Genomic DNA, 12,642 nt, shown 5'->3' with positions numbered 1-12,642 from the left:
GGTTCCTCCTTGTCAGTAGAGCAGGGCCGAGGGCCTGGCAAGGGACAATGTATAGTCGTTAGGATAGGACGCTATCTGATTAAAATACAGATCTATATTTCGTTTCGTTTTTTTATACTTTCGATGGCCTACACTACATAAAGATCTGACAAGTTATAGCGATAGATCACGTCAGGGGTCAAATGACCGACTTATGACCCTATGATGTCAGACATTTGATTAACCAACCAGCATTGATGTTACTAGTGGATTACCCACAGTTCCGTGCAAAACACGTCTAAAGCTCGTCGTAACAGACCGTTTCATTGGCTTATCCTTGACACCATTCCGAACACGAGTTAAATAACAACTCTTCCAGATCCAAGTGTAGTAAAGACAAGTAAAACGAAATTTTGAACTATAAAAACGAAACGAAATAGGATCTGCGTTTTAACCAGATTGGATAGGACGAAGAACCAAGGCCATATTAAAGATCCCTTGGCAGTTGGAATTCGATATACGGGTAGGCCGTAGCGCCACTGTCCAGATAAAATTGCCCGCATTGATTAGCCCAGTCGGAGCTGAACAGTAGGACGTTAAACCCCATTTCATTTCATTTCTTGTTTGAACTAACAACAATGGAAACAGTTGAAATACAATTACAACATTAAGGAGGGGTGGACTGTGATTAGCTGAGAACCGGTCAATAAATTGTCCTTAAATTCATATATTGTCATTTGGCAGGGTAGTATTACATATCATAACGTAGAGAAATACAAATAGTACCATACTTGCTGCATGAATACCTGTTGGGCCCAATCACCCGAAGACACCAACCCTTCGAACATTTTACGAATTTTTGATTCTATAGCTATAATACAGGACTATGAATATTTTAATATAACGTTTAATTTACATATTTCAGAGGTGGATGTGTATCTCAAGAGGATCGGCTGCCATATTGAATCTAAATTGTGGTTTAATTTTACTACCTATGTGCCGATATATTCTAACTATTTTAAGATCTTGCAACAAGCAGGTAATCTAACTTTAATATAGTTAATGGCTCCTCCTGGTCCCTCGAATAGAATGTCCCGATTTCAAATGCCTGCTTGTGCCGTGAAGAATAATCGGGACTGTGAAGTGTGTCAAGTCCTTCACATAAGACAGAAAACCGAGGCCAGCCCTTGTTCAGGCACGGGAGCTTTCTGGGCCAGCATCGGGATTGTCTTGTTAGCTAGCCAACGCTTTACCGAATAGAAATGAAATGGGGTTTAACATCCTACTATTCAGCTTCGAATCGTCTCATGAAGACGGACTTTACCCAATGGAGACCCAGCTATAAGTAACCTTTAGCAGTGGGAAGAAACCACAGAAAACCCAGGAGGTTTGACAAGCTATCTTATACCTTGTCACGAACAAACAAGTGGGGCATGGAAACTACCCATCCCCTGGATGCAATGGCAATATTAAAGATACATTATGTAAGATGAGATACGGAGCTATCCATTGTTGCTATAATGTATGTTTAAGTTAAAGTGTAAAATCACAGGAGACGTGTCCCATTATTATGCTTCGGTAGTTTTTTTCAGAAAAATGATTGATATTTGAAGATAATGAACGAGTCGGTTTTTTATGTTATTTCAGATACAGATCAGTACTATAAATACATTGATAGATTCCTGTAAAGGATTCCATATAGCATGTGCTGTAATTATTGTCATGACTACAGGTTTGTACTTATAAAACACGTATTTTGGAGATTTAAGTTAAGAATTTACTCTTCTTCGTCTTATTTTAACTTAAATGTAACCCTTTAAAAAAACTTTTATTGTTTTAATTTATCAAATACATCCATAAGAAACTATGTGCAAAGTTTTGTGTTTCTAGATCAAAGATATTTCTCGTAAACAGTAATTGAAAGTTGAGTAAATTCTTAAGTCTGGAGATTGTGTATATGATCTGGCTTGGTTTCCATGAGTACGTAAACTGATCTGGGCGAAATGACCTTAAATGTGTATACGACCTGGCATGGATTCCATGAGTACGTATACTGGTTTGGGCGAAATGACCTTAAATGTGTATACTGACCTGGACGAAATGACATTAAATGTGTATACGACCTGGCTTGTAATAGATTCGTAATACGTACCTGTGTTTACATTGCTACCATGTGTAAGAATGGTTATATTGTGATTTTCTAAATGTCTCTCAATTTTTTTTCAATTTAGTAATCCATTTAATTTTTGATTTGTTTTATTATGCCAGACGGCGTTTAAAAAAGCTCTATTAATAACTTTTTAAAAATTATTTTCATTTTCAGTTGTCCATTTTATAGGTCACATGTTTAATGACGTCAATTTTTCCCGTTATTATAATGACGTGTATACAGAAGTTAATGGCGCCGAATATTCACAACAGGTAAAGGGTAAATGAATCTGCAGGCTGCGAATCAGGAATTGACGTCGGTGATTTACTCAAAAATGGCTATATTTAACGTCCGCTGCCACCGAAAGCATGTCATGCCATACTCAGGTGATATTTTAGCTTGCACTGAATACACAGAGAATGTACAATAGTACCATATCAGAGCAAAGCTCAATTCTTTGTCGTCGAATATCAAACTTGTTTCACATTTCTCAATTCATCCCCAGATACCAAGGTCTATAACCAAGGTGTTCAATCTTACCTCTACAGGCACCGCAAACTGATCCGCAGTAAATATTTGCTTGGTCGCTAGTATCAATGAAATGCATGACATCGGTGCAAGCTAATTGGCTCTTAAAATTACATTCAGACTTTTTTTTTTGCAATATTGATGAGGGGAGGGGGCGGGCTGTTAAAAATCGCTTGCAAATTGTCTCAGAAAAGCACCTTTGTGAACCAAGTTTAAGGGACATTAAGGTTTAAATGAAATGGGCGTTTAACATCTTTCTTTTCTGCACCGCCTGAACTAATGAAGATGATAAATATGCCATGTCGTGTGTAATGAGAGAAATTACTCGTATTTCGACATACAGCTGTTCCCAATATTATACAGAGGACATTGACCTTTAAGATGGTATAATAGTAATTAAAACCTGTCTGATTTCAGGATCCCGTATTTATAGCAATTAGAAGCGGTAAGTTTATGCCCTATTTCTTTTCTTGTGTCTAATGTTCACCAGTTCTGTACCGTATTTACTCAAGGGGGGGGGGCCAAATGGTTAAAGCGTGCGCGTTGCATCATAAGTGTCATGGGTTCGATTTCCCCGCATGTGCGTGTCACCATTACGCGCAAGCTAATTATTGAAATATAAAGAGATCCATGTGTTAGTCCCGAAATAATCTAGTTTGTGTCCAGTGAACTTTAAACTCTATTTCTCTCTATTTATTTAAAATTAAAGTTAGTGCCTCGACCGGAAGTACCACAATAGATTGTTACCAACCTGTTTACAGGCAGATTAGTCTCGATCATTTAGTAATACAACTGTAGCAGTTTATTTCGTATCAAGAGTACTTAACGGGTTTGTGGTGCGACATCACCCGGAAATAACTGTTGATTGTGCTTTTAATCGTGTATAAATATAATTCTTTGATAATGGTGATATTTTTAAAATAAATGTTTAATTTAATTTCAGTTGCAGGTATTACTGGTTTATTAATGTGTGTTATTCTTGTTGTCATAGTAACCACCAGTTATAGACATATGAGGTAAGGGAACGCGTGCGGTTTAGATCATAGGATTTTTCATTGAGTCCAATGTAATGGTCTCAATCCTGGGCCAAGAAAGTTCCTCGGAATTTTCCGGCGTGGTCTCCCCTTGTTGAAATAAAATTTAACCATATGTTAGTCCCGAAATGACGTTAAAATCGATTCCTCTCTTTGTATGTTTCAGGGAAGTGAACTATGATTTGTTTTGTTTTACACATCGTCTCATTCTCGTCTTCTATATATTAATATTAGTTCACGCTATGGGGTAAGTTTTTCACATCATCTTCTATATATTAATATTAGTTCACAACGCTGTGGGGTAAGTACTAGCGCCTCCGCAGATTATGTCGTCATTTATGCAAATGGGCGACGTCTTGTATAGAGTCACCTATTACCACATACTAAACATAGGCTGTCTGTCTACAGTTAGCGACCCTGACAAGGACAGTTGTCTAGTCGTTCGGATGGGACAAAAAACCGAGGTCCATTGTACACATTGGCGTGCACGTAAAAGATCCCTTGGCAGTTGGAATTCGATATAAAAGTAGGCCGTAGCACACTGTATGGCGTAGTTTAGGAGCAGAACAGTAGGACGTTAAACCCCATTTCATTTCATTTCATTTCATTTCTACAGTTAGCTCTGCTTGACAACAGACACTAAGCTAGTTGACCGACATTTTAGGTACTAAATCTAGATTTTAGTCGGAAACTCTATGTATACGTCGAGAATTTTGTTATGTATCTATTCTGCTTCCATTTGATAAAATTAAAAATTATTTAGTCTTTGTGTGTATGACAGCTGATGTGAAACTAAGAACAGTCCAAATTGAACAAAAGCCGTTTACGCCTGCTTAATCCATTTTAGACGTTTTATTATTATTATTCTTTTGTTGTTTGTGAATCAGACATTAATAATTACTTTCGCATTGTTTTGTAGGATATGTTTTACTTTGTTTATTAGAGATGGCACCCAAAACCATAAAATACACCGCTCGTGTACTGATTATGAAATATTCATTGTGTCTTAAATCTTGGATATTCGGATTTCATATTTTCACAGCAAGATAACAACATCATTATTGATTGAGATTGACCAATATTAAATTCTAATTCGTGTTTTTAATTTCAAATATAATGGAAATATTGAGCTACAGGTTTAGTCCCTTTAACCGTATTAAATCGTATGGTTTCCAATTCTTCTTATAACACCTGATACCACTTTTGTACACCGAGACGTTTGATATCAACTAAAATATATATGGTGTATGAAGTCATTTGTACGTTCAATAATTTCAGAGGATCTATTAAACAACAAACTAACCTGAACAATCATTGGCCAGGCTGTAATACGTCATCAATCTCACCCCAATCTGAACCAATCACAGAGCTTTATTTAATGACGTCTAATATCACTAACTGTACAGAGAGACCTCGATTTGAACATATTAAGATTCAGGTAAGTGTGTGTTACAATATCAATTAAATATAGTCCATAATAAGATGTATTCAAATTGAATACCATTCTGATTAAAACACAGATCCTATTTCGTTTCGTTTTTTATAGTTCAAAATTTTGTTTAACTTGTCTTAAATACACTAGGATCTGGAAGAGTTGATATATAACCCGCGTTCTGGATGATGTTAGGGATTGGCCAATAAAACGGTCCGTTACGGCGAGGTTTTTTTTGGTGAGGCGCACTGAACTTTGGGTAAATCAATAGAAACGTCAACGCTGATTGAGTAATAGACGATTGACGTCATAAGGTCAAAAGTCGCTCATATGACACCTGGCGTGACCTTCCACTACAACTGGTCAGTTCATGTAGTGTATGGCATCGAAAGTACAAAAAAAAATCGAAATATAGGTCTGTATTTTATTGATTGAATATTCAACATACAATTTTGAAAACAAAACCAAAATTTCAACTCTAGATAATCTCTCGAATTGGATTCAAATGGATTAAAGGAAAGCAGCCCACCAAAATTAAACGAGTTTACACAACAATTCAAGACGGCGCCGAATTTTTTAAAAAATATATGTATTGAAAGATACATTAATTATTCGAGAGCTAAATCTGACTATTGTAGGTCTTTCTTTATTATTATCTAAATTATTAATTAGATGCTCGAGATTTTAAATAGATTAGAACAGTTCGGTCATTTAATGAGTTAATTTAAAAATGGAGAAGCGAGGCTAAGACTCGAATATACTAGTACCGTGGCTACGAAAATAAGTAATCAATGCATACATCTTGTCAAAACTACAAACAGTGATAACTTGGCTCAAAATAAAGTAATTTGAATGAAATGTTTAATATATTCTTTTTGCATTATCTATTTTTGAACTGTTATAGCAGGAACGGTCGGCGCTTTGCCTAAATCTTACATAATACTTTTCTAACTATTTTTTTAACTTTTGAATATACCCCTTAGAGATCCGACTTTCATAATATTGTATTATTCCAGTCTTGGTATTGGATTGGTATCCCTTTGTTTATCTATATCTGTGATAGTACTGTACGGATCTTTAGGAGAGGTAAAAGTACATTGAAGGTTGGAAGTCTAAAATCCTATCCCGGTGGTGTGGTGGAAGTCAATATGACTTGCGATGGATTCAAAGCTACTCCTGGCCAGGTAATTGTTTCTGTATTATAGGGTAAGTTAAAACATGTTTGAAGAAGTGGAGAATAAAACACCCCCTTCTAGAGCACAAAACTGGTATATATGACCCCGTAACGACGTCATCCCAGCCATTTTGGAATTGTGACTCCGTATGAAACACCGCCGTTCGCCTGCGTTTCGGGTAGTTCCCGAACCGTGCGGCTACTATAACTATAACCTACTCATTGAGTCACCGTCGTTCGCCTGCGTCTCGGATAGTTCCCGAACCGTGCGGCTACTATAACTATAACCTACGCATAAGACATTTGATTTCCCCCGTCTTCATTATCCCAGTCGGAGCAGAACAGTAGGACGTTAAATCCCATTTCATTTCATTTCGTTTCTTTGAATATGAACGAAATATTTCAGTATGTGTGAATAGCTGATGTTTATTTCAGTATGTTTTTATATTTCAGTACATTTTGTTGAAATGTTCATCAATATCATATTTTGAGTGGCATCCATTCTCTATAACACAGGTAGGTATACAACATTAGTAATTGAAACTTCGAAATCTCAACGCTTGAAAACGACGGGAGAGAGCCCGCGTCGAAATGTCGTAGGAAATAGTCTTCTAAGTAACATGATGCCATACGAAGATTTATGTATGCCTTACAATTGGCTGAGAAGAAATGTGGCTTTGCCCTTTAGTTGGTAATCGGAACAATGCAATGTTACCTGGTCAACTGCGACAACATTTTCCATTCTGCACTGTATACGCGAACATCCAGTCAGTTACATTACCTTATCCAGACAACTATTTGTTATCGACAACGGAAGTTTCGGGTGAGATGATTAATAAATATTGATCATTTTTTTTTAAAAAGTATTACATGTTTTGCAAACGTGTTTATTCCAGTGTCCGAGAGAAGATTCCAAGAATTTTTCTGTACATATTCGTACTTCAGGCGACTGGTCAGGTGAATTGGTAACTATAGAAACTTGATAATACATATAGTTAAAATACATATAGTTATATTGATAACACATATAATTATAGGGATAATACATATAGTTATAGTGATGATACATATAGTTATAGGGATAATACATATAGTTATAGGGATAATACATATAGTTATAGGGATAATACATATAGTTATAGTGATGATACATATAGTTATAGTGATAATACATATAGTTACAGTGATAATACATATAGTTATAGTAAATACATATAGTTATAGAGATAATACATATAATTATAGTATGAATACATGTAAATATAGTTATAGTACATATAGTTATAATACACATAGTTATAATGAATACATATAAATATAGTTATAGTACATATTATAGTTATAGAGATATTTACGATAAGTTAAGTTTTTCAAATGGGATATTTGTGGCAAATTGGTGGAACATTCCCAATATAAACTTTATATTTTGAGTACTCCGACAACTGCCCAACCCATTGGGCATAAAGCGGTAACGAAATGGTGTACATAATTCTCACTTATAAGCAGAGTTATAGATTTTGTTTTGATTGGGATTTCAGAGAAATAGAGAATCTCCTATGAGTCTTTTTTGATATCAAAAAAGTTGAGTAGGAGTTTTTATTTATCACCCAATCCTTTCTTACATGCACAAATAGATAGATATAATCCTTTGCTTTAGATTTCACTTTTACTGAAACTGATTACTTTACGGCGTAGTGATACATCATTTTTTGACAGCAATTAAACCATTGCAAAGTCCTTTATGTTGACCCAGTGTTTCCATCATGGTCAGTTGAATAACAATAGGTCATTTTTAATAAAAAAAAAAGAAGTTACTTTTAATAAGAAATGAACTGTTCTTTGAAAATAAAAAAAATAGTTCCTTTTAAACTGACCAATCAAATTCATGTAAAGCGATATATCTTAAGGATTATGAAATATATCACACAAGCGATAACTACTGTAGAATGTATTATTGGGTGATGATACAAATATACATTAATATGTTTAAATATTTAAAGGTAAATTACAGAAAACAGTGGATGGTGGTTATTCATCCGAAGACAGGTAAACCCTCATAAACCTTGTACTTTTACATAAGTAAAGGCGTGCGACCTGTTATTTTAACTGTGGGAGGGGTGGTGGTCTAAGATATGTAGTTTCGATCATAAGACCTGTCATTCAGTCAGGTGGCGAGGGGCAGGGGCACTCATGTACTCATGTGGATTTTTCTCCGGGTCCACCGATTTCTACCCGTTTCTGACGACCCATACGCACAAGCGCAATATTGAAATAAAGATTATCACAGTAAATGACCTAGCCTGTATTGAGTGGACGTTAAACCACATGCCTCACTTTAAAGTCATATACATTAAACCGGCCGAAAAGCACCCATCGTGTGTACAGTCCATCTACAAATTTGACCCTTGACAAGACTACTAGCGACATCCCATCCCAAGCGCCCAAGTATGGTATACAGGCCAGTCCATCAACAAGCTCGACCACCCTACCCCGACCTCGAAAAAAACATCCTATATTTGGATTACGTAATTTGTCCCTTGACAGGAGTAGTAGCGACACCCAACCCCAAGCGCCCAAGTTGGATGTCCAGGCCATGTAGCCGATCATAAGCTTGCTCCCTTCCCCGCTCCCCCTCGCCAAAAGAACACCCCATCTTTTTTTATATTTTGATTACGTAATATCTTTATACGAGACTTTTGTTTACGTCTGTTTATTTATTGTAGGTTTTCTGTATATATTGACGGACCATTTACCTCTCCGTTATGTCGGATGAACCAATCAAAAATAGCCGTGTGTATTGCGGGCGGAATCGGTGTAACGCCATTCATATCATTTTTGGATAGATTACGGTAATAAACATTATACAAAATAAATTAATCCTAATTGAAAATTACAACTATCAAGGATTCCCTTACGTGCTCACCAATGTCAACTCCTGTTTTTCGTCCCATCCGAACGACTGGCCCACCCAATTAGCTTTCTTCATATAAATAGTTAGATATTCAGACCATCCTATTTTAAACCCATAATGCGTTCCAAATATGAGAAATTCTTCAATTGACTAATTTGAGCAATTTGTCTCTTAAATATACATTATGGGAGATTAGATAAAGAGCTGGTAATTCTCACTATAATAGTTAAAAACTAGATAATGTAAAGGGTATTTGCTGAAAATTTCAGTCAAATTTATCCACTCTGAACCGAGAATTTAGCGATTGAATTTTCGATCGAGCCTCGATCATCATTACAAAAGTCAGTACGATAAAAGAAACATAGTCTCGATTATCCACGTCATGATTAAATGGTGAATGAAAGTTGAGCAGCAAATCGGATCCTAATCCAGTAAATATCGCAGGCTAGCGATGACATCGAGAGTTGGTTATGATCTGGATAAGTTAATTAATATCTAATTAATAATCTGGATAACATTTCATGCATTAAGAAAGACTTAAGATAGGCAGATTTAACTCTTGCATAATGTATGTTTAAGTAAATATATAATCCGTGTAGTACTCAATGCTAGTAATTTTGACTTAGACTAATTCTTTATTTGTTTTTAATTTTACTTGACTATCTTCTAGATTTCGTAGTGACAAGTTATTTAGGTTAAAGAAGGTATATTTTATATGGATCAACAGAGATCGAGTGAACATAACATGGTTTATAGATGGAATAATGAACACACATAAAACCGTTAGTATTCTTTCATAATATAAGTGTGGGGGGGGGGGGGGGCGGGGCGTGCACTTTATAATATAGGGGTTAATATTCTATCATAATATAGGGGATCCAACCTCGTGGGTTTTCTCCGGGGCCTACGGTTTCCTCCCACTGCTAAAGACCCCTACGCGCAAGCGAATTATTGAAATAAAGTTAAACCATATGTTAGTCCCGAAATGACCTAGTTTGTGTCGAGTGGACGTTAAACCCCACTTCTCTCTCTCTCTCTATAATATAGGGGAGGTGGTCTTAAGCGTGCACTTTATAAAAAATGGGGTAGTATATAGGGGACGGAGTCTTAAGCGTGCACTTTATAATATGTGGGTTAGTATTCTGTGATAGACTAGGGGGTGTCTTTAGCGTGCACTTGATGATATATGATATCAAAAAATACGGGGATGGGAGTTTAAGTGTTTTACATTTATACTTTATAAAGTAAAGGTCAGTTATCTATCATAATATATTGGAGGGAATCTTAAGCGTGCACTTTTTAAATAGTTAATCTTCAACACGCGCTTTATAAAATAGGGGCTAGTATTCTATTATAATGTAGGATATGGGTTTTGAGCGTGCACTTTATGAATTTACTTTACAGATTGTCCGTTCAGCCAAATTTCTCATAGATATACAAATGCTTAATATTCTGGAATGTTGCAATATTTTATCAGATGATTGTGGCATGCTGTGCTCTTTTTGATTATAAATCTTATGATCACCTGAATATTATAAGCCAAGAAATGTCATCCATTTAACGAGGAGGTCAGTTGGAGAGAAAGTTATTGGTCTTAATCCAGCCTGTTAAACTGTATTTATCTCCCTTGTTTCAGCTGTGTGAACGAAATGAAATCGATAAAATAGATGTTCAGCTGTATATTACTCGATCACAAACACAGATTCCTTCCATACATCAGGTACGTTTATAACTACTAGTCCAACTTTTAAAAAATTCATTTTTAAAGTTATTGAACATTAAATGGAGTTACTTCCCTTGGAACATGTTTTAATCTTAAGATTGGGAGCTGGTGAGAGGGTTAGTGCTAACTGATAAGACCAGCTCAATTTTCGTCATAGGTCACGAGATGCAAACCGGGCTAGCGCTAATCTCAACCCTAACCAAAGCCTGGACCTAGCCCCAATGCTTACCCTAACCTGCAATCTCGCTAACAATCACGTGCCCTAACCTTATTTACATCTGACCGACTGTGACAAAAATTGAGATGGCCTTAACAAATAGATTTAGACTTGGTGAGAGCTTATGGAATCCACCATCTTTCTATGTTTGCCTGCCCTTGGGTCATGTTTGTATTATTTTTTGTTTTATTAATGTTTCAGACCTTATCACGGGATGTTGTTGATTTTATAGACAAACGATTACAATTAAATAAACCTAATTGGACAGAAATATTTTCACATTTAAGTGAATCACATAAAAGGTAATCAGATGCTAGAGTTGTTCTATTCTAAAGAATCAATGAAATGGGGTTTAACGTCCTACTGCACCAACTGGGCTTATGAAAACGGGCATACACATGTACAGTGCTTTATGAGAGAAATTTCGTCCGGACAGTGGCGCTACGGTTATACATTTATATTGAATTCCAACTGTCCATAGGTATAATATAATACAATTGTAATACACATCAACAAGACAGAGTTTTTCTTAGTCTGTGAGGGACATCAACCTCGGTGAAAGTGGACGTTAGACCACTCTAACCAACAAATTTGCTAACATTGTATCCGGCACCTACTTATATTATTAATGATTTGTTACGTTATTTTCTTAGTTTGATACGACGTATTTATCCTTTTGCGTTTGATATTATTAATGATTTGTTACGTTATTTTCTTAGTTTCATACGACGTATTTACCCTTTTGCGTTTGATATTCGGTCGAAATTATGGCGTTGGTTGATTATTTTTGAAAAGCTTACAGACGGCAATTGTCCACTCGAAACAAACTAGGTTATTTCGGGACTAACACATGGTTCAGTTATATTCCAATAATTTGCTTGCGCGTAGATGTCTTTAGCAGTGGGAGGAAACCGGAGAAAACCCACGAAGTTGGGCAGGCGACCCTACTCCTTGTCACGTACAACAGGGGAACTATGTTTTGAGGGGTTTTGTGTTCTTAACTAAATGTTAAATAATCAATTTGAGTACTTTTTTAGCGTGCTTTACGCCGTACCACCCCACCCCCCCCCCCCCGACCTTTCCTGAAAAACAATATTATTATAATTGTGTTCCATATATTGTTATGTTTATTATTATGATATTGTTAAGTATTATAAATTATTATTTATATTGTTTTGTTTTATGAATTATTTTCAGTAAAACAGTCGACGTGTTCGTGTGTGGACCACGATCCCTAGTAGAAGATGTAAGAACACACAGCTTACGACATTATAACACTAAAACACGGTTCATGTTTTATAAAGAAACATTTTGATGAGGGAGATTTTATAGCTAATTATCTATGTTTGTATATAATAATAAATATATTTACAATATATACTATTATAAATCATGAGAGGTCGACAGAGAAATGGGGTTTAGCGTCCACTCGACACAATTTTATTTCAATAATTCGCTTGCGCGTAGGGGTCTTTGGCAGTCGGAGATAATTGAA

General features: G+C 35.9%; 3 long non-coding RNA genes and 1 other non-coding gene across 4 annotated transcripts; all 4 read left to right on the top strand.

Annotated features, from left to right (window-relative positions):
• The first annotated feature begins 1,623 nt into the window (after positions 1-1,623).
• On the top strand, positions 1,624-3,099 carry LOC130010841 (uncharacterized). The gene is made up of 3 exons (XR_008786114.1): positions 1,624-1,711; positions 2,303-2,400; positions 3,074-3,099. It is a non-coding gene; the product is annotated as an uncharacterized LOC130010841 (long non-coding RNA).
• Positions 3,100-3,601: 502 nt separating this feature from the next.
• Positions 3,602-7,254, top strand: LOC126812508 (uncharacterized). The gene is made up of 6 exons (XR_008786112.1): positions 3,602-3,672; positions 3,857-3,937; positions 4,969-5,128; positions 6,139-6,306; positions 6,750-6,812; positions 7,193-7,254. It is a non-coding gene; the product is annotated as an uncharacterized LOC126812508 (transcript).
• Positions 7,255-8,211: 957 nt separating this feature from the next.
• LOC130010843 (uncharacterized) lies at positions 8,212-9,989 on the top strand. The gene is made up of 3 exons (XR_008786116.1): positions 8,212-8,342; positions 9,020-9,145; positions 9,878-9,989. It is a non-coding gene; the product is annotated as an uncharacterized LOC130010843 (long non-coding RNA).
• An 854-nt stretch (positions 9,990-10,843) lies between these two features.
• Positions 10,844-12,470, top strand: LOC130010842 (uncharacterized). Its single transcript, XR_008786115.1, has 3 exons — positions 10,844-10,927; positions 11,349-11,449; positions 12,345-12,470. It is a non-coding gene; the product is annotated as an uncharacterized LOC130010842 (long non-coding RNA).
• Positions 12,471-12,642: the final 172 nt, after the last annotated feature.

The sequence above is a fragment of the Patella vulgata genome, chromosome 2, assembly GCF_932274485.2.
Source record: "Patella vulgata chromosome 2, xgPatVulg1.2, whole genome shotgun sequence".
NCBI lineage: Eukaryota > Metazoa > Mollusca > Gastropoda > Patellidae > Patella > Patella vulgata.
This window is presented reverse-complemented; position numbering and strand designations above follow the sequence as displayed.